We start from the raw sequence: 27,003 nt of genomic DNA, 5'->3' as shown, positions 1-27,003 counted from the left end.
CCTCTACTAAATCCCCTGTGTTTGTGGATTAGGGGAGGTAGGGAAGTGCTTGATACCCTGATTTGCTGTGGGAAATAGAGCTATTTTAGAAATATTTTCAGGTTGCCTGGGAAGCATAAGCAAACAGCACACCAATCAGGCCCCAGTGTAAGCACTGCATGAGTCTCTGTGGCGCAATCGGTTAGCGCGTTCGGCTGTTAACCGAAAGGATGGTGGTTCAAGCCCACCCAGGGACGATGCATTTTGGCTCAAAAATTCAGCATGACCAACTATGGACTTCTGTTTACCTCTCGCAGGTCTCGTCTGCTGACGTCCAAAAAATCCAATAAACTGCAAGCAATTCTTCTCGCTTGCTTTAGTTTTTCAAAACTTGCCATTCAATTCATAAACATCAAGACTTCATGGGAAGGGTTTGGCTGCAGCGTGTACTGATGCACAGAAGGAAGCTATCCTAGCCAGTCTACTTAAAGAAGCAATGAGGCTCTGCAGGTGCATGTACGTCTCCTACCTTTATTCTGTCATCAGACACACCAGGTGGATGCCACAAGGACCTTGTGGCGCAATGGTAGCGCGTCTGACTCCAGATCAGAAGGTTGCGTGTTCAAATCACGTCGGGGTCATATTTGCTTTTCCCACTCTGAAATACAAAATTGCTCTTTAGTATCTCGTTATTTCAACCTGACTGCATCTTTGTGCTCTGGGCCTAGTTGTTCTGGCGTTTCGAATGTAAGCTTTGCAGCAGGGAAGTATCATATTGACAGACACCCATGAAGGACATGGTCAACCTTTAAAGCAGGCCAATCTCTATGTTTTACTGGATGCAGCAGAAGTATTTCCTCTTTACCATCTCTTCAAGTGGGCCTGAATGATGTGCTGTTTTGTGCACGCTACGTGGGCTTTGTAAAGCATACCTCTGCCATTTGCATGGCCTCCTAGCGCTGTCAATATTTTCGTGTAATCGCTGAATGCTGCACTGTCCTGGGAACTCTAGGTGTGACTAAAGGATATATGCTGGGGCCCCGAAAGGGGGTCGGCAGTCTAGTGGCAATGGGCATCACTTTGCAGTTTGGGTTTGTGAGTTCAGGTACCGGTCTGGTGTCGGAAACCTGTAAGCGCCCTCCCAATCAACTGTCGGTCCTGGATTGTGAGGATTTCCCCTTATACTGGTCTCAGTAGACACATTTCCATTTTACTTTTTCACTCTCGCATTGCCTATTTCTCTCTCTCTCATAGATACATTATAGACAAGAGAGACATTGTCAGCGAGAGGGCTTCACAGCACCTTCCCCCATTCCCTAAGTGCATTGCAAGGGGCTCTGGGAGGCGTGGACATTTGTCTGAAACACAAAGATCCACTGACAATAAAAAGCGTAGGTCCCTAGTTTGCATTTCTTAGAATTTGAGGTGACACTCAGAGTTGTTTCGGGCGTGACTGTACCTTTCATAGGAGATGTGCTAATCCCCAAACACTCTTCCTTTGTCCCAGTAATCTGTCTTAGTGCCTCTAGCAAGTTGTTTTCTGAAACAAAGCTTACCTGAACATCCTGTAAAATTGGTAACTTTTCAGTAGCAGTAGAGTGCAGTATATAGCATTCCTGTTGCGCACAGCATCTAGATCCAAAAATTGCTTACTCTACCCCAGAAATTAGAATTCACCCAGTCAAACAGAGGGATCTATAAAGAGCATGGCAAGTAGTTAACATAAGCTACTTCCCCCAAGTTCTCTTGGTGCACTCTGCTGCCCTCTTTTAACAGAAGAATGCAACTGCAGGTCTTGCTTCTCAGCAAGGTACCTACATATAGAAACCTTGGTGCACTCTTGCTAAATCTGCTGGAATGTGTCTTCTATTGTGCCCAAGGTGGTTGTGTATTTGGGGACTCAGGGAAGCAAGGGAGCATTCTAATGCACTGCAGTGCTAAGAGAGGCATGCCTTTTTCAGAAAAAAGTTCAGGTTTTCTGCCAATCAGAAAAAAATAGCAATGCAATCAGGCCAAAGGCAGAGCACACATGCCAGTGAGTCTCTGTGGCGCAATTGGTTAGCGCGTTCGGCTGTTAACCGAAAAGACGCTGCTGTTTTTGGCACAAAGACACAGAGTGTTCCACTCAGTAAACCTGAGTCATTTCTCCCGTGTTCTCTGGGTTCAGCCTACTGTCCCCTTTTAACACAAGTGCGCAACTGTGGCTTTCTCCTCATAGCAAGTTATGCCTATACAGAGGACATTTGGTGCACTGTTGATGGGCTCTGTCCTCTACTAAATCCCCTGTGTTTGTGGATTAGGGGAGGTAGGGAAATGCTTGATACCCTGATTTGCTGTGGGAAATAGAGCTATTTTAGAAATATTTTCAGGTTGCCTGGGAAGCATAAGCAAACAGCACACCAATCAGGCCCCTGTGTAAGAACTGCATGAGTCTCTGTGGCACAATCGGTTAGCGCGTTCGGTTGTTAACCGAAAGGTTTGTGGTTCAAACCCACCCAGGGACGGTGCATTTTGGCTCAAAAATTCAGCGTGACCAACTATGGACTTCTGTTTACCTCTCGCTGGTCTCGTCTGCTGACATCCAAAAAATCCAATAAACTGCAAGCAATTCTTCTCGCTTGCTTTAGTTTTTCAAAACTTGCCATTCAATTCATAAACATCAAGACTTCATGGGAAGGGTTTGGCTGCAGCGTGTACTGATGCACAGAAGGAAGCTATCCTAGCCAGTCTACCTAAAGAAGCAATGAGGCTCTGCAGGTCCATGTACGTCTCCTACCTTTATTCTGTCATCAGACACACCAGGTGGACTGCCACAAGGACATCGTGGCGCAATGGTAGCATGTCTGACTCAAGATCAGAAAGTTGCGTGTTCAAATCACGTCGGGGTCATATTTGCTTTTCCCACTCTGAAATACAAAATTGCTCTTCAGTATCTAGTTATTTCAACCTGACTGCATCTTTGTGCTCTGGGCCTAGTTGTTCTGGCGTTTCGAATGTAAGCTTTGCAGCAGGGAAGTATCATATTGACAGACACCCATGAAGGACATGGTCAACCTTTAAAGCAGGCCAATCTCTATGTTTTACTGGATGCAGCAGAAGTATTTCCTCTTTACCATCTCTTCAAGTGGGCCTGACTGATGTGCTGTTTTGTGCACGCTACGTGGGCTTTGTAAAGCATACCTCTGCCATTTGCATGGCCACCTAGCGCTGTCAATATTTTCGTGTAATCGCTGAATGCTGCACTGTCCTGGGAACTCTAGGTGTGACTAAAGGATATATGCTGGGGCCCCGAAAGGGGGTCGGCAGTCTAGTGGCAATGCCCATCACTTTGCAGTTTGGGTTTGTGAGTTCAGGTACCGGTCTGGTGTCAGAAAACTGTAAGCGCCCTCCCAATCAACTGTCGGTCCTGGATTGTGAGGATTTCCCCTTATACTGGTCTCAGTAGACACATTTCCATTTTACTTTTTCACTCTCGCATTGCCTATTTCTCTCTCTCTCATAGATACATTATAGACAAGAGAGACATTGTCAGCGAGAGGGTTGCACAGCACCTTCCCCCATTTCCCTAAGTGCATTGCAAGGGGCTCTGGGAGGCGTGCACATTTGTCTGAAACACAAAGATCCCCTAGCAATAAAAAGCTTAGGTCCCTAGTTTGCATTTCTTAGAATTTGAGGTGACACTCAGAGTTGTCTCGGGCGTGACTGTACCTTTCATAGGAGATGTGCTAATCCCCAAACACTCTTCCTTTGTCCCAGTAATCTGTCTTAGTGCCTCTAGCAAGTTGTTTTCTGAAACAAAGCTTACCTGAACATCCTGTAAAATTGGTAACTTTTCAGTAGCAGTAGAGTGCAGTATATAGCATTCCTGTTGCGCACAGCATCTAGATCCAAAAATTGCTTACTCTACCCCAGAAATTAGAATTCACCCAGTCAAACAGAGGGATCTATAAAGAGCATGGCAAGTAGTTAACATAAGCTTCTTCCCCCAAGTTCTCTTGGTGCACTCTGCTGCCCTCTTTTAACAGAAGAATGCAACTGCAGGTCTTGCTTCTCAGCAAGGTACCTACATATAGAAACCTTGGTGCACTCTTGCTAAATCTGCTGGAATGTGTCTTCTATTGTGCCCAAGGTGGTTGTGTATTTGGGGACTCAGGGAAGCAAGGGAGCAGTCTAATGCACTGCAGTGCTAAGAGAGGCATGCCTTTTTCAGAAGAAAGTTCAGGTTTTCTGCCAATCAGAAAAAAATAGCAATGCAATCAGGCCAAAGGCAGAACACACATGCCAGTGAGTCTCTGTGGGGCAATTGGTTAGCGCGTTCGGTTGTTAACCGAAAAGACGCTGCTGTTTTTGGCACAAAGACACAGAGTGTTCCACTCAGTAAACCTGAGTCATTTCTCCCGTGTTCTCTGGGTTCAGCCTACTGTCCCCTTTTAACACAAGTGCGCAACTGTGGCTTTCTCCTCATAGCAAGTTATGCCTATACAGAGGACATTTGGTGCACTGTTGATGGGCTCTGTCCTCTACTAAATCCCCTGTGTTTGTGGATTAGGGGAGGTAGGGAAGTGCTTGATACCCTGATTTGCTGTGGGAAAAAGAGCTATTTTAGAAATATTTTCAGGTTGCCTGGGAAGCATAAGCAAACAGCACACCAATCAGGCCCCTGTGTAAGGACTGCATGAGTCTCTGTGGTGCAATCAGTTAGCGCGTTCGGCTGTTAACTGAAAGGTTGGTGGTTCAAGCCCACCCAGGGACGATGCATTTTGGCTCAAAAATTCAGCATGACCAACTATGAACTTCTGTTTACCTCTCACAGGTCTCGTCTGCTGACGTCCAAAAAATCCAATAAACTGTAAGCAATTCTTCTCGCTTGCTTTAGTTTTTCAAAACTTGCCATTCAATTCATAAACATCAAGACTTCATGGGAAGGGTTTGGCTGCAGCGTGTACTGATGCACAGAAGGAAGCTATCCTAGCCAGTCTACCTAAAGAAGCAATGAGGCTCTGCAGGTGCATGTACGTCTCCTACCTTTATTCTGTCATCAGACACACCAGGTGGATTGCCATAAGGACCTCGTCGCGCAATGGTAGCGTGTCTGACTTCAGATCAGAAGGTTGTGTGTTCAAATCACGTCGGGGTCATACTTCCTTTTCCCACTCTGAAATACAAAATTGCTCTTCAGTATCTCGTTATTTCAACCTGACTGCATCTTTGTGCTCTGGGCCTAGTTGTTCTGGCGTTTCGAATGTAAGCTTTGCAGCAGGGAAGTATCATATTGACGGACACCCATGAAGGACATGGTCAAGCTTTAAAGCAGGCCAATCTCTATGTTTTACTGGATGCAGCAGAAGTATTTCCTCTTTACCATCTCTTCAAGTGGGCCTGACTGATGTGCTGTTTTGTGCACGCTACGTGGGCTTTGTAAAGCATACCTCTGCCATTTGCATGGCCTCCTAGCGCTGTCAATATTTTCGTGTAATCGCTGAATGCTGCACTGTCCTGGGAACTCTAGGTGTGACTAAAGGATATATGTTGGGGCCCCGAAAGGGGGTCGGCAGTCTAGTGGCAATGGGCATCACTTTGCAGTTTGGGTTTGTGAGTTCAGGTACCGGACTGGTGTCAGAAACCTGTAAGCGCCCTCCCAATCAACTGTCGGTCCTGGATTGTGAGGATTTCCCCTTATACTGGTCTCAGTAGACACATTTCCATTTTACTTTTTCACTCTCGCATTGCCTATTTCTCTCTCTCTCATAGTTACATTATAGACAAGAGAGACATTGTCAGCGAGAGGGCTTCACAGCACCTTCCCCCTTTCCCTAAGTGCATTGCAAGGGGCTCTGGGAGGCGTGCACATTTGTCTGAAACACAAAGATCCACTGGCAATAAAAAGCGTAGGTCCCTAGTTTGCATTTCTTAGAATTTGAGGTGACACTCAGAGTTGTCTCGGGCGTGACTGTACCTTTCATAGGAGATGTGCTAATCCCCAAACCCTCTTCCTTTGTCCCAGTAATCTGTCTTAGTGCCTCTAGCAAGTTGTTTTCGGAAACAAAGCTTACCTGAACATCCTGTAAAATTGGTAACTTTTCAGTAGCAGTACAGTGCAGTATATAGCATTCCTGTTGCGCACAGCATCTAGATCCAAAAATTGCTTACTCTACCCCAGAAATTAGAATTCACCCAGTCAAACAGAGGGATCTATAAAGAGCATGGCAAGTAGTTAACATAAGCTACTTCCCCCAAGTTCTCTTGGTGCACTCTGCTGCCCTCTTTTAACAGAAGAATGCAACTGCAGCTCTTGCTTCTCAGCAAGGTACCTACATATAGAATCCTTGGTGCACTCTTGCTAAATCTGCTGGAATGTGTCTTCTATTGTGCCCAGGGTGGTTGTGTATTTGGGGACTCAGGGAAGCAAGGGAGCAGTCTAATGCACTGCAGTGCTAAGAGAGGCATGCCTTTTTCAGAAAAAAGTTCAGGTTTTCTGCCAATCAGAAAAAAATAGCAATGCAATCAGTCCAAAGGCAGAACACACATGCCAGTGAGTCTCTGTGGCGCAATTGGTTAGCGCGTTCGGCTGTTAACCGAAAAGACGCTGCTGTTTTTGGCACAAAGACACAGAGTGTTCCACTCAGTAAACCTGAGTCATTTCTCCCGTGTTCTCTGGGTTCAGCCTACTGTCCCCTTTTTTTTTTTTTAAACTTTGGTTTTATTAGTAGTTTTTAGAAGGAAAAAACAAACGGCAACGCTGGGAGCGTTGTTATCATCACTTTTAACATTGTCATAAAACCCCCGGGTTCCCTCCCCCCCTTACCCCCCCCCACCCCCCCACCCCAACTCCTCCCCTCCCCCCAGATCAGAGTCACTTCGAAAGTCGGACAGCTGGGGCTGCCATCGTAGCTCATTGTACGTTGCCACAGAGGTATGCTATGCTCTCACGTCCAAATTGGCTGGATGAGATCCGCTGTCTCCCGGGTCCTGGGCTACTCCTACATCCTTGGTTGAAGCATTCCAAACCTACCCCCCGCCAACTCGCCAGAGTGTTCTCATGTTGTCAGTGGGGGTCCCAACCCCATGCCCCATAGACCCCATACCAGTTAACCTGAAAGGAGCCCAGTTCATTATTTACCATGGCCGTCAGTTTATCCATTAAGAACATGTTTTTGAGTTTCTTAAGCCAGTCTTCTTTGGATGGGGTCTCTGGGCTCTTCCACCTTTGTGCAAGGGCCACTCTACCCGCCCGTAACATCGTCTCCCACATTCTTGGGTACCTATACAGTTCAGTGTCCTCCGGGGGGAGGCCCAGCAACATCGTTAGGGGGTTGAGTGGGATTAGTTCCTCGGTGACCTCGGCCATCCACCCCCGTACTTTCTCCCAGAACTCCTGCACCTTGGGGCAGGACCACCACATATGCCCCCTCGACCCCACTTGGCCACAGCCCCTTGGACACCTGGGGGACACTCCCGAAAACATCCTGGACAGTTTCAACGGGTCCCTGTGCCAGCCCTGTAAGATTTTGAAGTTGTGCTCCATGTCCGATGTAAATAGGTTCCCATGGAATGCTATCTTAAAGACTTTGGACCACGCCTCCTCTGTAAGTGGTTCTCCCGCCAGGTCATCCCAAAACCCTCGAAACCCTCTTCTCCCCTCCAAGTTAACGGTGTTCAGTATTCGGTACATTTTGGAGACCGCCCCCTTCCTTGATGTGGCCGTGTCCAGAAATTTTTCGAAGGGGGTCAGCTGTCTCCGTAGGTTCTGGCCCCATGATTGGTCGCAAAGGATGCCTTTCAGGCGCAGATATTCAAAGATTGAAAGGGACTCCCGCCCCAGTGCGTCTCGCAGGGCCTCGTATTCGAGGAACTCGCCCTCTTTGAACAGTTGTCCCGCCCATTCCAGACCCCCGTCCGACCAGGACTGGGCACTCCTGAAACCTCTGCTACCTAGTTTGAGCGGGTGGCCCCAAAGCGATGACATTGGAGAGGGCCATGTCGTGAGGTATGAGGTTGTGGGTCCCTCTTTCCAGAGTGTCCAAAGTATTCCCAGGGTTGGGTGGGCTTTCAGTTTGCTAGGGATGAGTCTGCGCGGCAGCCACAGGAGGTCGCGCACTTTCAGAGGGTGGGCATCCATATCCTCAAGGTATGACCAGTAGGTGCCCATCCCCTCCTTCATGTGCTCCAGCAAGACCCGCAGCTGGGCGGCCCGGTAGTAAAGGAGAAAGTCCGGTAGCCCGAACCCGCCCTCCTCTCTGGGTAGTGTTAGAGTGGCCTTTCCTATCCTCGGGGCCCGCCCTTGCCATATAAACTCGCGGATTGCTTTTTGTAGATCGCGGAGCAGCTGGGTGGGGACCTCCGTTGGGAGCGCGGTGAATAAATATAGTAATCTCGGCAGAACGTTCATCTTTATCGCTGTCATGCGCCCATACCAGGACAGAATCATACCATCCCATCTCCTCAGATCTGACGTAACCCCCGCCAAGGTAGGCCCATAGTTCACCGGGGCCAGTCTCGAGAGATCTCTGGTCAGGGTTACCCCCAGGTACCTGATGGAATCCTTCCCCACCGCAATCCCCGCACACCTGTCCCGGGGGTCCAACCTCGGGTCCTGGACCCTCATGGGTAGGAGCTTTGATTTTGCTGCATTTATTTTTAGTCCCGAGAACTGCCCGAAGGCTGTCATCAGACGCAGTAGGGGGGGAGCGAGGAGCTGGGCTCCACCAAGTACGCTAGGATGTCGTCAGCGAACAGGGAGAGCTTGAACTCTACTTCTCCCCTTTTGATCCCTTTGATGTCGGGGTGGGCCCGGACCGCTATGGCCAGAGGTTCCATCGTCAGGACGTATATTAACGGAGAGAGTGGGCACCCCTGTCGTGTTCCCCTCGTGAGGGGGAATGAGTCAGAGAGTTCCCCGTTCACCTGCACTCTCGCTGTTGGGGCTTCATAGAGGGCGGAGACCCAGGTCCTGACGTGAGGCCCGAAGCCCATTCGACGGAGGAGGAGTTGCATGTACCTCCACTCGACCCTGTCGAATGCCTTCTCGGAGTCCAAGGAAAGCAAACTAGCCTCTAGGTCTGATTCCTGGGCATAGTGGATTAGGTCAATAGTCTTCCTGATATTATCTGAGCCCTGCCTGCCCTTCACGAACCCCACTTGATCCCCGTGTACTAATTTGGGCATTATCCCCTCTAACCGTGTACCCATCACCTTGGCTAGGATCTTTACATCTATATTTAAGAGGGAGATCGGGCGGTAGGAGGAGCAGTCAGTGGGGTCCTTTCCTTCCTTGGGCAGTACCACTATGATGGCTCTCATCATCGTTTCCGGCAGGGTGCCCCCCTCCAGTACTGCATTGAACACCCTCGCCAGGTGTGTGGCCAAAATAGACCGGAACCTCTTATAGAAGAGTACTGAGAACCCATCTTCCCCCGGGGACGTTCCCGCCTTCATCCCACCGATTGCATTCTCCACCTCCTCCTCTGTGACCCCTCCCTCTAGACCTTCTGCCATTTCGCCTGTCAGGGACGGGATCTGAATGGAGTCCAGGAACTCCTCAATCTGAGTGTCTTCCCCGGCATATTCTGACGAATATAGTTGTTCATAGTAGCGTCGGAAAGCCGCTCCTATGACTGGGGTGCTATGGTCTAGTGAGCCCTGTTCGTTTCTGATCGCCCTCACCATTCTGCTTCGCTGGACCTCTCTGAGTTTCCAGGCCAGGATTTTATCGGCTCTATCCCCCTTCTCATAGTATTTTTGTTTCACTAGCTGGAGGTTGCGCTCAGTTTTATGCAACAAGAGATCTTTCAATTGAAATTTGTGATTTTCTAGGGCCGTGATCTGTTCCATAGCCAAGGGTGCCTCCGGGGGGCCTCCCGGCTGGATCTGTGCGATCTTTTCCCTAAGGGATTTTTCTTGGGCCTCCCTTTCCCTTTTTTTCTGAGCCCCCATTCTTATGAGAACCCCGCGTAAGGTCGGCTTGAAGGCGTCCCACAGCACGTGCGCACCCACCTCACCATTGTCGTTCAGCTTAAAGTATTCCACAATGGCGTCCTGCACTTCCTGCACCAGGACGTCGTCCTTCAGCAGGGAGTCGTTGCACTTCCATCGCCCTTTTCTGCCACCTCGCCATTCCCCTATAATGGTGGTACGGACCAGGTGATGGTCGGACCAGGGGACCGGGTCAACCTCATAGCCAGAGACATATGGATGGGCGCAGGGACTCGTCTACCAGGATGTAGTCTATACGGGAGTATGATGTGTGGATTGCAGAATAGTATGTGAAGGAGGGGTGTTCTGCCCTAGGGGTCGGGATGGTGTCCACTAGGCCCAGCTCTGTGTTCGCCCTTTGGAAGGAGCGGGCCATCATTTCGTCTGCAGCCCTGGTGGGTTGGGATTCCAAGCGTTTCCTATCAATTTTCGGGTCCAGGACCATGTTAAAGTCCCCCCCCCACCACCATTAGCCCGCGTACGAATAATTTCAGTCTGTCCTTCACTCCCTCCCAAAATTGCGCCTGGCCTTCATTGGGGCTGCACACAACTGCAAGTGTTAAAGGGGAGCCCCGCAGGGAGCCCCTCGTCAGCAGGAATCGTCCCTCTGGGTCTTTCAGTGAGGCTTCTACTTCAAAGCCAATGTCCCTCGCTAGCACTATGGCCACCCCCCTTTTCTTGGTCTTGTGGGAGGCGCTGAGGACTTCTCCAACCCCCCCCCTCGTAGCTTTGGTTCTTTCCCCTTCGCCCAGTGCGTCTCCTGAAGGAAAAGCACGTCTAGTTTAGCCCTCCTGAATTCCCTGCAGACCAGGGATCTTTTGGTGGGGGTGTTCAGTCCCCTCACGTTAAGGGAGCCCACGCCCAGGGTAGGCATATCCTCAGCCATTTTCTAAGAATAACCAGCTACCGGATAGCTGACTCGTGGCACTTTCCTTGTCCGGCTCATTTCGTGTTATCCTCTGATCTCCCATTTCCCTTCCCCCCCCCTCCCCCCCAGGTGGTCCTGTAACCTTTCCCCAACTGACCCCTGGTCCCCCCTGTGAACGTAACAATATCAACAAACCCCCTACCCCCCTCCCCCCACCCCGGCGTCCAGCCAAATAGTTCTACCATTGTTGGTAACTGGCCGGACCACCAGCCTACCGCCTCCTGCTGGGTGAATATCCAAATTAGAGCCTCCATGAGCCCCCCCTATCCCCTCTCCCCCCCCTCAATGTAACCCTCATACTTGCTGTTCCGGGAGGATCCACAAAAGTTCGGACCCCATGGTCCTGGAGCCCGGCCTGTCTGCAGGCCGGAACAGATGGTGAGTCCCCGTGATGAATTCTTTACACAGTTCCCCCGAGGCTGATGACGCCTGCCGTGAGATGCCTCAGCTCCCTTCCTCGCCCGGGTCCGACAGTCCCGCTCCACCCTGGCCGGGATCCGTGTCATTCCTGTCCGTCGATGGGGACGGAGGGTTCAATTTTTTAAATTTCCGTGGGCCAGTCTTTTTTCTCCTCTCTCCTCGTGACCGGCGCGCTCTGGCTTCATCCGCGGCGAACCCGGAGGGTTCCCTTCGCGGGGTCGGGTCCGTTGTGTATTCCTGTATTGCTCCCCTTATATCTTCCTCTGTAATCAGGTTCACTCGTTGGCCTTCGTATTCGAACATGAGGGAGAAGGGGAACCCCCATCTGTAGCGTACCCCCTTTGTTTTCAGCATCTGGGTCAGTGGGCGGCACATCCTCCGTTTGGGCAGCGTGTATGATGAGAGGTCCTGGAAGATGGCCACCTGAGCGTTGTTATAGGTTATCTCCCTGGATTTCCTGGCCTCCTCTAGGACCTTCGCTTTTTCAGTGTGGTAGTGGAAGCGGACCAGAATTGACCGGGGGCCCCCAGCTCTTCCCCCCGCTCTATGGATCTGATCAAACGTCGGTTCGGTTGTCATCTCATCCGAGAAGAGGAGGGTAATGATGTCCCTCACCACCCTGGTTAAGTCTCTTTCCGTCTCCCCCTCCGACTCCGGCACCCCGAAAATTCTGAGGTTGTTCCTCCGCTCTCTATTTTCAAAGTCGTCCATTTGTCTTGCCCTCTCCTCATCTCTCTTTTCCAGGGCCGTTAGTCTCAGGGCCGTGTCCAGCTCCTGGGTCGCTGCTGAGGACTGGTTGGACTCTAGTTGTGACAGTCTATCCTCGACTTTGTCCACTCTGCGGTCCATGTTTTCCATTTTTTGGGCGATGTCTGCCCGCATGTCCCTGATCTCCTGCAAGACCGAGGCAAAGCCCTTTTCCATGGTGAGGGTGGGCAGGGGTGGGGTCTCGGAATGAGACATGCCGGCCCGTTGGTCTGGGTCACTGTTCTCCCTGCTGGTGCCTTGGTAGCGGTACTCCTGGAGGGTATGGCGCCAACTCATTCGGTCCTCCTGCTTCTCCCCTCCGCTGATGCGTCCCTAGGGGCAAGGGACAGAGCCCGGTCGGGGAACGCGCTCTCTCACCTTCTGGTGTGGCCCTCTGTGGGGGGCCTCTCGTGGGCGGGCCCTCGCCCCACCGACCTCCGGTGGGGGCCTCACACCCCCTCCCCCCCTTGTGTCCTCTGTCTTTGGTGGCAGTTCTTAGGGTGGGGGGGAGCGGCCATGGTCGTCCAATCGCGGTTTGTTGGGGGGCTCTCAGGCGCGACTCCTTCAGCGAGAGCCCCCAGGCGGGCACTCGCCCTGGGGTTGAGCCCAGGGGCCTCCACCTAAGAAAGTGATGGGCTCGAGGATACTCTCCTCCAAAATATTTGTGTCCCCTCCAGGGCTGGGGGCGTTTCCCCCCGCGTCTTCCTGACCTTTTTTTTTTCCCCACTTCACTTTTCTTTATTTTTTTTTTTTTTTTTTTTTTTTTTTTTGGGGGGGCTCGCGAGGGGGGGGCGGGGCCGACTCGCCCCTCCGAGCCCACCGATGCATCCCGCAGCTGGTCCCCCGGGGTCCTTGAGGGTTGCGTGGGGGCTGGGATGGGCTTCCCCCACCTACCTCGGCGCCGAGTTCGGGAGCGCGGGCAGGCCGCCTCTCCCTAAGCGGGTCGCGGCCCGCGTTTCTCCCAGCTCCTCAGCGGGGGACTTCCCCTCCGCGACGGCTCCTCGGCAGGGTGCTATGGGGGTGTCGCCGGCGGGTCTTCTGCCGGGGCGCCGGCGCGCTCCGTGTTCGGGGGGGTGAGGGGATCACACGCGCCTCCGAATACAGGCCGCCGCTTCCCCTCTCGATGGATGCGATGCTGCCTGGAGCTCCCCGGGGCTCCTCCCCTCGGGCCGCGGAGCTCGTTCTCGGGCCCCCGGGGGTCCCCAGATGCCGCTCCTTCGCCTCGGGGGGCACCCGAGGTTCACGGGCCCCATGGGCCGTAGATCTCTCGTGGGGGGGTCACGGGGGGGGCTCAATCCCTCTTCGTGTCCCAGTTACGGCGGGAGCGGCGTGTTCAGGCTGCCATTGCCTGTGCGCCCCCTGGTGGCCTCTTACTGTCCCCTTTTAACACAAGTGCGCAACTGTGGCTTTCTCCTCATTGCAAGTTATGCCTACACAGAGGACATTTGGTGCACTGTTGATGGGCTCTGTCCTCTACTAAATCCCCTGTGTTTGTGGATTAGGGGAGGTAGGGAAGTGCTTGATACCCTGATTTGCTGTGGGAAAAAGAGCTGTTTTAGAAATATTTTCAGGTTGCCTGGGAAGCATAAGCAAACAGCACACCAATCAGGCCCCTGTGTAAGAACTGTTTAGTCTCTGTGGCGCAATCGGTTAGTGCGTTCGGCTGTTAACCGAAAGGTTGGTGGTTCAAGCCCACCCAGGGACGGTGCATTTTGGCTCAAAAATTCAGCGTGACCAACTATGGACTTCTGTTTACCTCTCGCAGGTCTCGTCTGCTGACGTCCAAAAAATCCAATAAACTGCAAGCAATTCTTCTCGCTTGCTTTAGTTTTTCAAAACTTGCCATTCAATTCATAAACATCAAGACTTCATGCGAAGGGTTTGGCTGCAGCGTGTACTGATGCACAGAAGGAAGCTATCCTAGCCAGTCTACTTAAAGAAGCAATGAGGCTCTGCAGGTGCATGTACGTCTCCTACCTTTATTCTGTCATCAGACACACCAGGTGGAGTGCCGCATGGACCTCGTGGCGCAATGGTAGCGTGTCTGACTCCAGATCCAAAGGTTTCCTGTTCAAATCACGTCGGGGTCATATTTGCTTTTCCCACTCTGAAATATAAAATTGCTCTTCAGTATCTCGTTATTTCAACCTGACTGCATCTTTGTGCTCTGGGCCTAGTTGTTCTGGCGTTTCGAATGTAAACTTTGCAGCAGGGAAGTATCATATTGACAGACACCCATGAAGGACATGGTCAACCTTTAAAGCAGGCCAATCTCTATGTTTTACTGGATGCAGCAGAAGTATTTCCTCTTTACCATCTCTTCAAGTGGGCCTGACTGATGTGCTGTTTTGTGCACGCTACGTGGGCTTTGTAAAGCATACCTCTGCCATTTGCATGGCCTCCTAGCGCTGTCAATATTTTCGTGTAATCGCTGAATGCTGCACTGTCCTGGGAACTCTAGGTGTGACTAAAGGATATATGCTGGGGCCCCGAAAGGGGGTCGGCAGTCTAGTGGCAATGCCCATCACTTTGTAGTTTGGGTTTGTGAGTTCAGGTACCGGTCTGGTGTCAGAAAACTGTAAGCGCCCTCCCAATCAACTGTCGGTCCTGGATTGTGAGGATTTCCCCTTATACTGGTCTCAGTAGACACATTTCCATTTTACTTTTTCACTCTCACATTGCCTATTTCTCTCTCTCTCATAGATACATTATAGACAAGAGAGACATTGTCAGCGAGAGGGTTGCACAGCACCTTCCCCCATTTCCCTAAGTGCATTGCATGGGGCTCTGGGAGGCGTGCACATTTGTCTGAAACACAAAGATCCACTGGCAATAAAAGGCGTAGGACCCCAGTTCGCATTTCTAAGAATTTGAGGAGGCACTCAGAGTTGTCTCGGGCGTGACTGTACCTTTCATAGGAGATGTGCTAATCCCCAAACCATCTTCCTTTGTCCCAGTAATCTGTCCTAGGGCCTCTAGCAAGTTGTTTTCTGAAACAAAGCTTACCTGAACATCCTGTAAAATTGGTAACTTTTCAGTAGCAGTACAGTGCAGTATATAGCATTCCTGTTGCGCACAGCATCTAGATCCAAAAATTGCTTACTCTACCCCAGAAATTAGAATTCACCCAGTCAAACAGAGGGATCTATAAAGATCATGGCAAGTAGTTAACATAAGCTACTTCCCCCAAGTTCTCTTGGTGCACTCTGCTGCCCTCTTTTAACAGAAGAATGCAACTGCAGGTCTTGCTTCTCAGCAAGGTACCTACATATAGAAACCTTGGTGCACTCTTGCTAAATCTGCTGGAATGTGTCTTCTATTGTGCCCAAGGTGATTGTTTATTTGGGGACTCAGGGAAGCAAGGGAGCAGTCTAATGCACTGCAGTGCTAAGAGAGGCATGCCTTTTTCAGAAAAAAGTTCAGGTTTTCTGCCAATCAGAAAAAAATAGCAATGCAATCAGGCCAAAGGCAGAACACACATGCCAGTGCGTCTCTGTGGCACAATTGGTTAGCGCGTTCGGCTGTTAACCGAAAAGACACTGCTGTTTTTGGCACAAAGACACAGAGTGTTCCACTCAGTAAACCTGAGTCATTTCTCCCGTGTTCTCTGGGTTCAGCCTACTGTCCCCTTTTAACACAAGTGCGCAACTGTGGCTTTCTCCTCATAGCAAGTTATGCCTATACAGAGGACATTTGGTGCACTGTTGATGGGCTCTGTCCTCTACTAAATCCCCTGTGTTTGTGGATTAGGGGAGGTAGGGAAGTGCTTGATACCCTGATTTGCTGTGGGAAATAGAGCTATTTTAGAAATATTTTCAGGTTGCCTGGGAAGCATAAGCAAACAGCACACCAATCAGGCCCCTGTATAAGAACTGCATGAGTCTCTGTGGCGCAATCGGTTAGCGCGAAAGGTTGGTGGTTCAAGCCCACCCAGGGACGGTGCATTTTGGCTCAAAAATTCAGCGTGACCAACTATGGACTTCTGTTTACCTCTCGCAGGTCTCGTCTGCTGACGTCCAAAAAATCCAATAAACTGCAAGCAATTCTTCTCGCTTGCTTTAGTTTTTCAAAACTTGCCATTCAATTCATAAACATCAAGACTTCATGGGAAGGGTTTGGCTGCAGCGTGTACTGATGCACAGAAGGAAGCTATCCTAGCCAGTCTACCTACAGAAGCAATGAGGCTCTGCAGGTGCATGTACGTCTCCTACCTTTATTCTGTCATCAGACACACCAGGTGGATTGCCACAAGGACCTCGTGGCGCAATGGTAGCGCGTCTGACTCCAGATCAGACGGTTGTGTGTTCAAATCACGTCGGGGTCATACTTCCTTTTCCCACTCTGAAATACAAAATTGCTCTTCAGTATCTCGTTATTTCAACCTGACTGCATCTTTGTGATCTGGGCCTAGTTGTTCTGGCGTTTCGAATGTAAGCTTTGCAGCAGGGAAGTATCATATTGACAGACACCCATGAAGGACATGGTCAACCTTTAAAGCAGGCCAATCTCTATGTGTTACTGGATGCAGCAGAAGTATTTCCTCTTTACCATCTCTTCAAGTGGGCCTGACTGATGTGCTGTTTTGTGCACGCTACGTGGGCTTTGTAAAGCATACCTCTGCCATTTGCATGGCCTCCTAGCGCTGTCAATATTTTCGTGTAATCGCTGAATGCTGCACTGTCCTGGGAACTCTAGGTGTGACTAAAGGATATATGTTGGGGCCCCGAAAGGGGGTCGGCAGTCTAGTGGCAATGCCCATCACTTTGCAGTTTGGGTTTGTGAGTTCAGGTACCGGTCTGGTGTCGGAAACCTGTAAGCGCCCTCCCAATCAACTGTCGGTCCTGGATTGTGAGGATTTCCCCTTATACTGGTCTCAGTAGACACATTTCCATTTTACTTTTTCACTCTCGCATTGCCTATTTCTCTCTCTCCCATAGTTACATTATAGACAAGAGAGACATTGTCAGCGAGAGGGCTTCACAGCACCTTCCCCCCTTTCCCTAAGTGCATTGCAAGGGGCTCTGGGAGGCGTGCACATTTGTCTGAAACACAAAGATCCACTGGCAATAAAAAGCGTAGGTCCCTAGTTTGCATTTCTTAGAATTTGAGGTGACACTCAGAGTTGTCTCGGGCGTGACTGTACCTTTCATAGGAGATGTGCTAATCCCCAAACCCTCTTCCTTTGTCCCAGTAATCTGTCTTAGTGCCTCTAGCAAGTTGTTTTCTGAAACAAAGCTTACCTGAACATCCTGTAAAATTGGTAACTTTTCAGTAGCAGTACAGTGCAGTATATAGCATTCCTGTTGCGCACAGCATCTAGATCCAAAAATTGCTTACTCTACCCCAGAAATTAGAATTCACCCAGTCAAACAGAGGGATCTATAAAGAGCATGGCAAGTAGTTAACATAAGCTACTTCCCCCAAGTTCTCTTGGTGCACTCTGCTGCCCTCTTTTAACAGAAGAATGCAACTGCAGCTCTTGCTTCTCAGCAAGGTACCTACATATAGAATCCTTGGTGCACTCTTGCTAAATCTGCTGGAATGTGTCTTCTATTGTGCCCAGGGTGGTTGTGTATTTGGGGACTCAGGGAAGCAAGGGAGCAGTCTAATGCACTGCAGTGCTAAGAGAGGCATGCCTTTTTCAGAAAAAAGTTCAGGTTTTCTGCCAATCAGAAAAAAATAGCAATGCAATCAGTCCAAAGGCAGAACACACATGCCAGTGAGTCTCTGTGGCGCAATTGGTTAGCGCGTTCGGCTGTTAACCGAAAAGACGCTGCTGTTTTTGGCACAAAGACACAGAGTGTTCCACTCAGTAAACCTGAGTCATTTCTCCCGTGTTCTCTGGGTTCAGCCTACTGTCCCCTTTTAACACAAGTGCGCAACTGTGGCTTTCTCCTCATAGCAAGTTATGCCTACACAGAGGACATTTGGTGCACTGTTGATGGGCTCTGTCCTCTACTAAATCCCCTGTGTTTGTGGATTAGGGGAGGTAGGGAAGTGCTTGATACCCTGATTTGCTGTGGGAAATAGAGCTATTTTAGAAATATTTTCAGGTTTCCTGGGAAGCATAAGCAAACAGCACACCAATCAGGCCCCTGTGCAAAAACTGCATGAGTCTCTGTGGCGCAATCGGTTAGCGCGTTCGGCTGTTAACCGAAAGGTTGGTGGTTCAAGCCCACCCAGGGACGATGCATTTGGGCTCAAAAATTCAGAATGACCAACTATGGACTTCTGTTTACCTCTCGCAGGTCTCGTCTGCTGACGTCCAAAAAATCCAATAAACTGCAAGCAATTCTTCTCGCTTGCTTTAGTTTTTCAAAACTTGCCATTCAATTCATAAACATCAAGACTTCATGGGAAGGGTTTGGCTGCAGCGTGTACTGATGCACAGAAGGAAGCTATCCTAGCCAGTCTACTTAAAGAAGCAATGAGGCTCTGCAGGTGCATGTACGTCTCCTACCTTTATTCTGTCATCAGACACACCAGGTGGAGTGCCGCATGGACCTCGTGGCGCAATGGTAGCGCGTCTGACTCCAGATCCGAAGGTTTCGTGTTCAAATCACGTCGGGGTCATATTTGCTTTTCCCACTCGGAAATACAAAATTGCTCTTCAGTATCTCGTTATTTCAACCTGACTGCATCTTTGTGCTCTGGGCCTAGTTGTTCTGGCGTTTCGAATGTAAACTTTGCAGCAGGGAAGTATCATATTGACAGACACCCAGGAAGGACATGGGCAACCTTTAAAGCAGGCCAATCTCTATGTTTTACTGGATGCAGCAGAAGTATTTCCTCTTTACCATCTCTTCAAGTGGGCCTGACTGATGTGCTGTTTTGTGCACGCTACGTGGGCTTTGTAAAGCATACCTCTGCCATTTGCATGGCTTCCTAGCGCTGTCAATATTTTCGTGTAATCGCTGAATGCTGCACTGTCCTGGGAACTCTAGGTGTGACTAAAGGATATATGCTGGGGCCCCGAAAGGGGGTCGGCAGTCTAGTGGCAATGGGCATCACTTTGCAGTTTGGGTTTGTGAGTCCAGGTACCGGTCTGGTGTCGGAAACCTGTAAGCGCCCTCCCAATCAACTGTCGGTCCTGGATTGTGAGGATTTCCCCTTATACTGGTCTCAGTAGACACATTTCCATTTTACTTTTTCACTCTCGCATTGCCTATTTCTCTCTCTCTCATAGATACATTATAGACAAGAGAGACATTGTCAGCGAGAGGGTTGCACAGCACCTTCCCCCATTTCCCTAAGTGCATTGCATGGGGCTCTGGGAGGCGTGCACATTTGTCTGAAACACAAAGATCCACTGGCAATAAAAGGCGTAGGACCCCAGTTCGCATTTCTTAGAATTTGAGGAGGCACTCAGAGTTGTCTCGGGCGTGACTGTACCTTTCATAGGAGATGTGCTAATCCCCAAACCCTCTTCCTTTGTCCCAGTAATCTGTCCTAGGGCCTCTAGCAAGTTGTTTTCTGAAACAAAGCTTACCTGAACATCCTGTAAAATTGGTAACTTTTCAGTAGCAGTACAGTGCAGTATATAGCATTCCTGTTGCGCACAGCATCTAGATCCAAAAATTGCTTACTCTACCCCAGAAATTAGAATTCACCCAGTCAAACAGAGGGATCTATAAAGATCATGGCAAGTAGTTAACATAAGCTACTTCCCCCAAGTTCTCTTGGTGCACTCTGCTGCCCTCTTTTAACAGAAGAATGCAACTGCAGGTCTTGCTTCTCAGCAAGGTACCTACATATAGAAACCTTGGTGCACTCTTGCTAAATCTGCTGGAATGTGTCTTCTATTGTGCCCAAGGTGGTTGTGTATTTGGGGACTCAGGGAAGCAAGGGAGCAGTCTAATGCACTGCAGTGCTAAGAGAGGCATGCCTTTTTCAGAAAAAAGTTCAGGTTTTCTGCCAATCAGAAAAAAATAGCAATGCAATCAGGCCAAAGGCAGAACACACATGCCAGTGAGTCTCTGTGGCACAATTGGTTAGCGCGTTCGGCTGTTAACCGAAAAGACACTGCTGTTTTTGGCACAAAGACACAGAGTGTTCCACTCAGTAAACCTGAGTCATTTCTCCCGTGTTCTCTGGGTTCAGCCTACTGTCCCCTTTTAACACAAGTGCGCAACTGTGGCTTTCTCCTCATAGCAAGTTATGCCTACACAGAGGACATTTGGTGCACTGTTGATGGGCTCTGTCCTCTACTAAATCCCCTGTGTTTGTGGATTAGGGGAGGTAGGGAAGTGCTTGATACCCTGATTTGCTGTGGGAAATAGAGCTATTTTAGAAATATTTTCAGGTTGCCTGGGAAGCATAAGCAAACAGCACACCAATCAGGCCCCAGTGTAAGCACTGCATGAGTCTCTGTGGTGCAATCGGTTAGCGCGTTCGGCTGTTAACCGAAAGGTTGGTGGTTCAAGCCCACCCAGGGACGATGCATTTTGGCTCAAAAATTCAGCGTGACCAACTATGGACTTCTGTTTACCTCTCGCAGGTCTCGTCTGCTGACGTCCAAAAAATCCAATAAACTGTAAGCAATTCTTCTCGCTTGCTTTAGTTTTTCAAAACTTGCCATTCAATTCATAAACATCAAGACTTCATGGGAAGGGTTTGGCTGCAGCGTGTACTGATGCACAGAAGGAAGCTATCCTAGCCAGTCTACCTAAAGAAGCAATGAGGCTCTGCAGGTGCATGTACGTCTCCTACCTTTATTCTGTCATCAGACACACCAGGTGGATTGCCACAAGGACCTCGTGGCGCAATGGTAGCGCGTCTGACTCCAGATCAGAAGGTTGTGTGTTCAAATCACGTCGGGGTCATACTTCCTTTTCCCACTCTGAAATACAAAATTGCTCTTCAGTATCTCGTTATTTCAACCTGACTGCATCTTTGTGCTCTGGGCCTAGTTGTTCTGGCGTTTCGAATGTAAGCTTTGCAGCAGGGAAGTATCATATTGACAGACACCCATGAAGGACATGGTCAACCTTTAAAGCAGGCCAATCTCTATGTTTTACTGGATGCAGCAGAAGTATTTCCTCTTTACCATCTCTTCAAGTGGGCCTGACTGATGTGCTGTTTTGTGCACGCTACGTGGGCTTTGTAAAGCATACCTCTGCCATTTGCATGGCCTCCAAGCGCTGTCAATATTTTCGTGTAATCGCTGAATGCTGCACTGTCCTGGGAACTCTAAGTGTGACTAAAGGATATATGTTGGGGCCCCGAAAGGGGGTCGGCAGTCTAGTGGCAATGGGCATCACTTTGCAGTTTGGGTTTGTGAGTTCAGGTACCGGTCTGGTGTCGGAAACCTGTAAGCGCCCTCCCAATCAACTGTCGGTCCTGGATTGTGAGGATTTCCCCTTATACTGGTCTCAGTAGACACATTTCCATTTTACTTTTTCACTCTCGCATTGCCTATTTCTCTCTCTCTCATAGTTACATTATAGACAAGAGAGACATTGTCAGCGAGAGGGTTTCACAGCACCTTCCCCCATTTCCCTAAGTGCATTGCATGGGGCTCTGGGAGGCGTGCACATTTGTCTGAAACACAAAGATCCACTGGCAATAAAAAGCGTAGGTCCCTAGTTTGCATTTCTTAGAATTTGAGGTGACACTCAGAGTTGTCTCGGGCGTGACTGTACCTTTCGTAGGAGATGTGCTAATCCCCAAACCCTCTTCCTTTGTCCCAGTAATCTGTCTTAGTGCCTCTAGCAAGTTGTTTTCTGAAGCAAAGCTTACCTCAACATCCTGTAAAATTGGTAACTTTTCAGTAGCAGTACAGTGCAGTATATAGCATTCCTGTTGCGCACAGCATCTAGATCCAAAAATTGCTTACTCTACCCCAGAAATTAGAATTCACCCAGTCAAACAGAGGGATCTATAAAGAGCATGGCAAGTAGTTAACATAAACTACTTCCCCCAAGTTCTCTTGGTGCACTCTGCTGCCCTCTTTTAACAGAAGAATGCAACTGCAGGTCTTGCTTCTCAGCAAGGTACCTACATATAGAATCCTTGGTGCACTCTTGCTAAATCTGCTGGAATGTGTCTTCTATTGTGCCCAGGGTGGTTGTGTATTTGGGGACTCAGGGAAGCAAGGGAGCAGTCTAATGCACTGCAGTGCTAAGAGAGGCATGCCTTTTTCAGAAAAAAGTTCAGGTTTTCTGCCAATCAGAAAAAAATAGCAATGCAATCAGGCCAAAGGCAGAACACACATGCCAGTGAGTCTCTGTGGCGCAATTGGTTAGCGCGTTCGGCTGTTAACCGAAAAGATGCTGCTGTTTTTGGCACAAAGACACAGAGTGTTCCACTCAGTAAACCTGAGTCATTTCTCCCTTGTTCTCTGGGTTCAGCCTACTGTCCCCTTTTAACACAAGTGCGCAACTGTGGCTTTCTCCTCATAGCAAGTTATGCCTATACAGAGGACATTTGGTGCACTGTTGATGGGCTCTGTCCTCTACTAAATCCCCTGTGTTTGTGGATTAGGGGAGGTAGGGAAGTGCTTGATACCCTGATTTGCTGTGGGAAATAGAGCTATTTTAGAAATATTTTCAGGTTGCCTGGGAAGCATAAGCAAACAGCACACCAATCAGGCCCCTGTATAAGAACTGCATGAGTCTCTGTGGCGCAATCGGTTAGCGCGCGAAAGGTTGGTGGTTCAAGCCCACCCAGGGACGATGCATTTTGGCTCAAAAATTCAGCATGACCAACTATGAACTTCTGTTTACCTCTCGCAGGTCTCGTCTGCTGACGTCCAAAAAATCCAATAAACTGCAAGCAATTCTTCTCGCTTGCTTTAGTTTTTCAAAACTTGCCATTCAATTCATAAACATCAAGACTTCATGGGAAGGGTTTGGCTGCAGCGTGTACTGATGCACAGAAGGAAGCTATCCTAGCCAGTCTACTTAAAGAAGCAATGAGGCTCTGCAGGTCCATGTACGTCTCCTACCTTTATTCTGTCATCAGACACACCAGGTGGACTGCCACAAGGACCTCGTGGCGCAATGTTAGCGCGTCTGACTCCAGATAAGAAGGTTGTGTGTTCAAATCACGTCGGTGTCATACTTCCTTTTCCCACTCTGAAATACAAAATTGCTCTTCAGTATCTCGTTATTTCAACCTGACTGCATCTTTGTGCTCTGGGCCTAGTTGTTCTGGCGTTTCGAATGTAAGCTTTGCAGCAGGGAAGTATCATATTGACAGACACCCATGAAGGACATGGTCAACCTTTAAAGCAGGCCAATCTCTATGTTTTACTGGATGCAGCAGAAGTATTTCCTCTTTACCATCTCTTCAAGTGGGCCTGACTGATGTGCTGTTTTGTGCACGCTACGTGGGCTTTGTAAAGCATACCTCTGCCATTTGCATGGCCTCCTAGCGCTGTCAATATTTTCGTGTAATCGCTGAATGCTGCACTGTACTGGGAACTCTAGGTGTGACTAAAGGATATATGCTGCGGCCCCGAAAGGGGGTCGGCAGTCTAGTGGCAATGCCCATCACTTTGTAGTTTGGCGTTGCTAGTTCAGGTACCGGTCTGGTGTCAGAAAACTGTAAGCGCCCTCCCAATCAACTGTCGGTCCTGGATTGTGAGGATTTCCCCTTATACTGGTCTCAGTAGACACATTTCCATTTTACTTTTTCACTCTCGCATTGCCTTTTTCTCTCTCTCTCATAGATACATTATAGACAAGAGAGACATTGTCAGCGAGAGGGCTTCACAGCACCTTCCCCCCTTTCCCTAAGTGCATTGCATGGGGCTCTGGGAGGCGTGCACATTTGTCTGAAACACAAAGATCCACTGGCAATAAAAGGCGTAGGTCCCTAGTTTGCATTTCTTAGAATTTGAGGTGACACTCAGAGTTGTCTCGGGCGTGACTGTACCTTTCATAGGAGATGTGCTAATCCCCAAACACTCTTCCTTTGTCCCAGTAATCTGTCTTAGTGCCTCTAGCAAGTTGTTTTCTGAAACAAAGCTTACCTGAACATCCTGTAAAATTGGTAACTTTTCAGTAGCAGTAGAGTGCAGTATATAGCATTCCTGTTGCGCACAGCATCTAGATCCAAAAATTGCTTACTCTACCCCAGAAATTAGAATTCACCCAGTCAAACAGAGGGATCTATAAAGAGCATGGCAAGTAGTTAAAATAAGCTACTTCCCCCAATTTCTCTTGGTGCACTCTGCTGCCCTCTTTTAACAGAAGAATGCAACTGCAGGTCTTGCTTCTCAGCAAGGTACCTACATATAGAAACCTTGGTGCACTCTTGCTAAATCTGCTGGAATGTGTCTTCTATTGTGCCCAAGGTGGTTGTGTATTTGGGGACGCAGGGAAGCAAGGGAGCAGTCTAATGCATTGCAGTGCTAAGAGAGGCATGCCTTTTTCAGAAAAAAGTTCAGGTTTTCTGCCAATCAGAAAAAAATAGCAATGCAATCAGGCCAAAGGCAGAGCACACATGCCAGTGAGTCTCTGTGGAGCAATTGGTTAGCGCGTTCGGCTGTTAACCGAAAAGACGCTGCTGTTTTTGGCACAAAGACACAGAGTGTTCCACTCAGTAAACCTGAGTCATTTCTCCCGTGTTCTCTGGGTTCAGCCTACTGTCCCCTTTTAACACAAGTGTGCAACTGTGGCTTTCTCCTCATAGCAAGTTATGCCTACACAGAGGACATTTGGTGCACTGTTGATGGGCTCTGTCCTCTACTAAATCCCCTGTGTTAGTGGATTAGTGGAGGTAGGGAAGTGCTTGATACCCTGATTTGCTGTGGGAAATAGAGCTATTTTAGAAATATTTTCAGGTTGCCTGGGAAGCATAAGCAAACAGCACACCAATCAGGCCCCAGTGTAAGCAGTGCATGAGTCTCTGTGGCGCAATCGGTTAGCGCGTTCGGCTGTTAACCGAAAAGTTGGTGGTTCAAGCCCACCCAGGGACGATGCGTTTTGGCTCAAAAATTCAGCATGACCAACTATGAACTTCTGTTTACCTCTCGCAGGTCTCGTCTTCTGACGTACAAAATATCCAATAAACTGCAAGCAATTCTTCTCGCTTGCTTTAGTTTTTCAAAACTTGCCATTCAATTCATAAACATCAAGACTTCATGGGAAGGGTTTGGCTGCAGCGTGTACTGATGCACAGAAGGAAGCTATCCTAGCCAGTCTACTTAAAGAAGCAATGAGGCTCTGCAGGTGCATGTACGTCTCCTACCTTTATTCTGTCATCAGACACACCAGGTGGACTGCCACAAGGACCTCGTGGCGCAATGGTAGCGCGTCTGACTCCAGATCAGAAGGTTGTGTGTTCAAATCACATCGGGGTCATACTTGCTTTTCCCACTCTGAAATACAAAATTGCTCTTCAGTATCTCGTTATTTCAACCTGACTGCATCTTTGTGCTCTGGGCCTAGTTGTTCTGGCGTTTCGAATGTAAGCTTTGCAGCAGGGAAGTATCATATTGACAGACACCCATGAAGGACATGGTCAACCTTTAAAGCAGGCCAATCTCTATGTTTTACTGGATGCAGCAGAAGTATTTCCTCTTTACCATCTCTTCAAGTGGGCCTGACTGATGTGCTGTTTTGTGCACGCTACGTGGGCTTTGTAAAGCATACCTCTGCCATTTGCATGGCCTCCTAGCGCTGTCAATATTTTCGTGTAATCGCTGAATGCTGCACTGTCCTGGGAACTCTAGGTGTGACTAAAGGATATATGCTGGGGCCCCGAAAGGGGGTCGGCAGTCTAGTGGCAATGCCCATCACTTTGCAGTTTGGGTTTGTGAGTTCAGGTACCGGTCTGGTGTCGGAAACCTGTAAGCGCCCTCCCAATCAACTGTCGGTCCTGGATTGTGAGGATTTCCCCTTATACTGGTCTCAGTAGACACATTTCCATTTTACTTTTTCACTCTCGCATTGCCTATTTCTCTCTCTCTCATAGATACATCATAGACAAGAGAGACATTGTCAGCGAGAGGGCTTCACAGCACCTTCCCCCATTTCCCTAAGTGCATTGCAAGGGGCTCTGGGAGGCGTGCACATTTGTCTGAAACACAAAGATCCACTGGCAATAAAAAGCGTAGGTCCCTAGTTTGCATTTCTTAGAATTTCAGGTGACACTCAGAGATGTCTCGGGCGTGACTGTACCTTTCATAGGAGATGTTCTAATCCCCAAACCCTCTTCCTTTGTCCCAGTAATCTGTCTTAGTGCCTCTAGCAAGTTGTTTTCTGAAACAAAGCTTACCTGAACATCCTGTAAAATTGGTAACTTTTCAGTAGCAGTACAGTGCAGTATATAGCATTCCTGTTGCGCACAACATCTAGATCCAAAAATTGCTTACTCTACCCCAGAAATTAGAATTCACCCAGTCAAACAGAGGGATCTATAAAGAGCATGGCAAGTAGTTAACATAAGCTACTTCCCCCAAGTTCTCTTGGTGCACTCTGCTGCCCTCTTTTAACAGAAGAATGCAACTGCAGGTCTTGCTTCTCAGCAAGGTACCTACATATAGAATCCTTGGTGCACTCTTGCTAAATCTGCTGGAATGTGTCTTCTATTGTGACCAAGGTGGTTGTGTATTTGGGGACTCAGGGAAGCAAGGGATGTAAGAGGATTCAATTCAGCACTACAGCCAAGTCAACGCCTAGTCTAGAATACTGAATGAAAACCCTTATTGATATATCTTTATGTCCAGTTCATGCGTTCTGGATGACTACCCCTATATAACACCCCTCTGTTGGAATCCCCCTGACCCCACTGAGCCAAGAAGTAGTTCCGTTTTGCAAGTTAAAAGGTTTAATTGATACTTTAAACAATATAGATATATATATCACACTTTATAATAAATTAATAATTGAATATCACACTTAATCTGATATGATAAAGATTAACAACGGAGAATCTGGCACTAGCACACTTCTTTATAATCACTAAGGAGTTGACATGAAATGGATAAGGTAGCACACTGGTAAATAGGG

At 48.8% G+C, this 27,003-nt stretch overlaps 9 non-coding genes across 9 annotated transcripts; all 9 read left to right on the top strand.

Annotated features, from left to right (window-relative positions):
- The first annotated feature begins 162 nt into the window (after positions 1-162).
- Positions 163-236, top strand: TRNAN-GUU (transfer RNA asparagine (anticodon GUU)). The gene has a single exon. It is a non-coding gene; the product is annotated as a tRNA-Asn (tRNA).
- A 312-nt stretch (positions 237-548) lies between these two features.
- Positions 549-620, top strand: TRNAW-CCA (transfer RNA tryptophan (anticodon CCA)). The gene has a single exon. It is a non-coding gene; the product is annotated as a tRNA-Trp (tRNA).
- Positions 621-13,677: 13,057 nt separating this feature from the next.
- TRNAN-GUU (transfer RNA asparagine (anticodon GUU)) lies at positions 13,678-13,751 on the top strand. The gene has a single exon. It is a non-coding gene; the product is annotated as a tRNA-Asn (tRNA).
- A 2,547-nt stretch (positions 13,752-16,298) lies between these two features.
- TRNAW-CCA (transfer RNA tryptophan (anticodon CCA)) lies at positions 16,299-16,370 on the top strand. Its single transcript has one exon. It is a non-coding gene; the product is annotated as a tRNA-Trp (tRNA).
- A 1,790-nt stretch (positions 16,371-18,160) lies between these two features.
- On the top strand, positions 18,161-18,234 carry TRNAN-GUU (transfer RNA asparagine (anticodon GUU)). Its single transcript has one exon. It is a non-coding gene; the product is annotated as a tRNA-Asn (tRNA).
- A 2,175-nt stretch (positions 18,235-20,409) lies between these two features.
- Positions 20,410-20,483, top strand: TRNAN-GUU (transfer RNA asparagine (anticodon GUU)). The gene has a single exon. It is a non-coding gene; the product is annotated as a tRNA-Asn (tRNA).
- A 313-nt stretch (positions 20,484-20,796) lies between these two features.
- On the top strand, positions 20,797-20,868 carry TRNAW-CCA (transfer RNA tryptophan (anticodon CCA)). The gene has a single exon. It is a non-coding gene; the product is annotated as a tRNA-Trp (tRNA).
- A 4,026-nt stretch (positions 20,869-24,894) lies between these two features.
- TRNAN-GUU (transfer RNA asparagine (anticodon GUU)) lies at positions 24,895-24,968 on the top strand. Its single transcript has one exon. It is a non-coding gene; the product is annotated as a tRNA-Asn (tRNA).
- A 313-nt stretch (positions 24,969-25,281) lies between these two features.
- Positions 25,282-25,353, top strand: TRNAW-CCA (transfer RNA tryptophan (anticodon CCA)). Its single transcript has one exon. It is a non-coding gene; the product is annotated as a tRNA-Trp (tRNA).
- The last annotated feature ends 1,650 nt before the right edge of the window (positions 25,354-27,003 follow it).

The sequence above is a fragment of the Ambystoma mexicanum genome, chromosome 11 (genome assembly GCF_040938575.1).
Source record: "Ambystoma mexicanum isolate Mex_15411 chromosome 11, UKY_AmexF1_1, whole genome shotgun sequence".
Taxonomy (NCBI): Eukaryota; Metazoa; Chordata; class Amphibia; order Caudata; family Ambystomatidae; genus Ambystoma; species Ambystoma mexicanum.
Note: the sequence above shows the minus strand (reverse complement) of the source record. Positions and strands in the feature narration are given on the sequence as shown.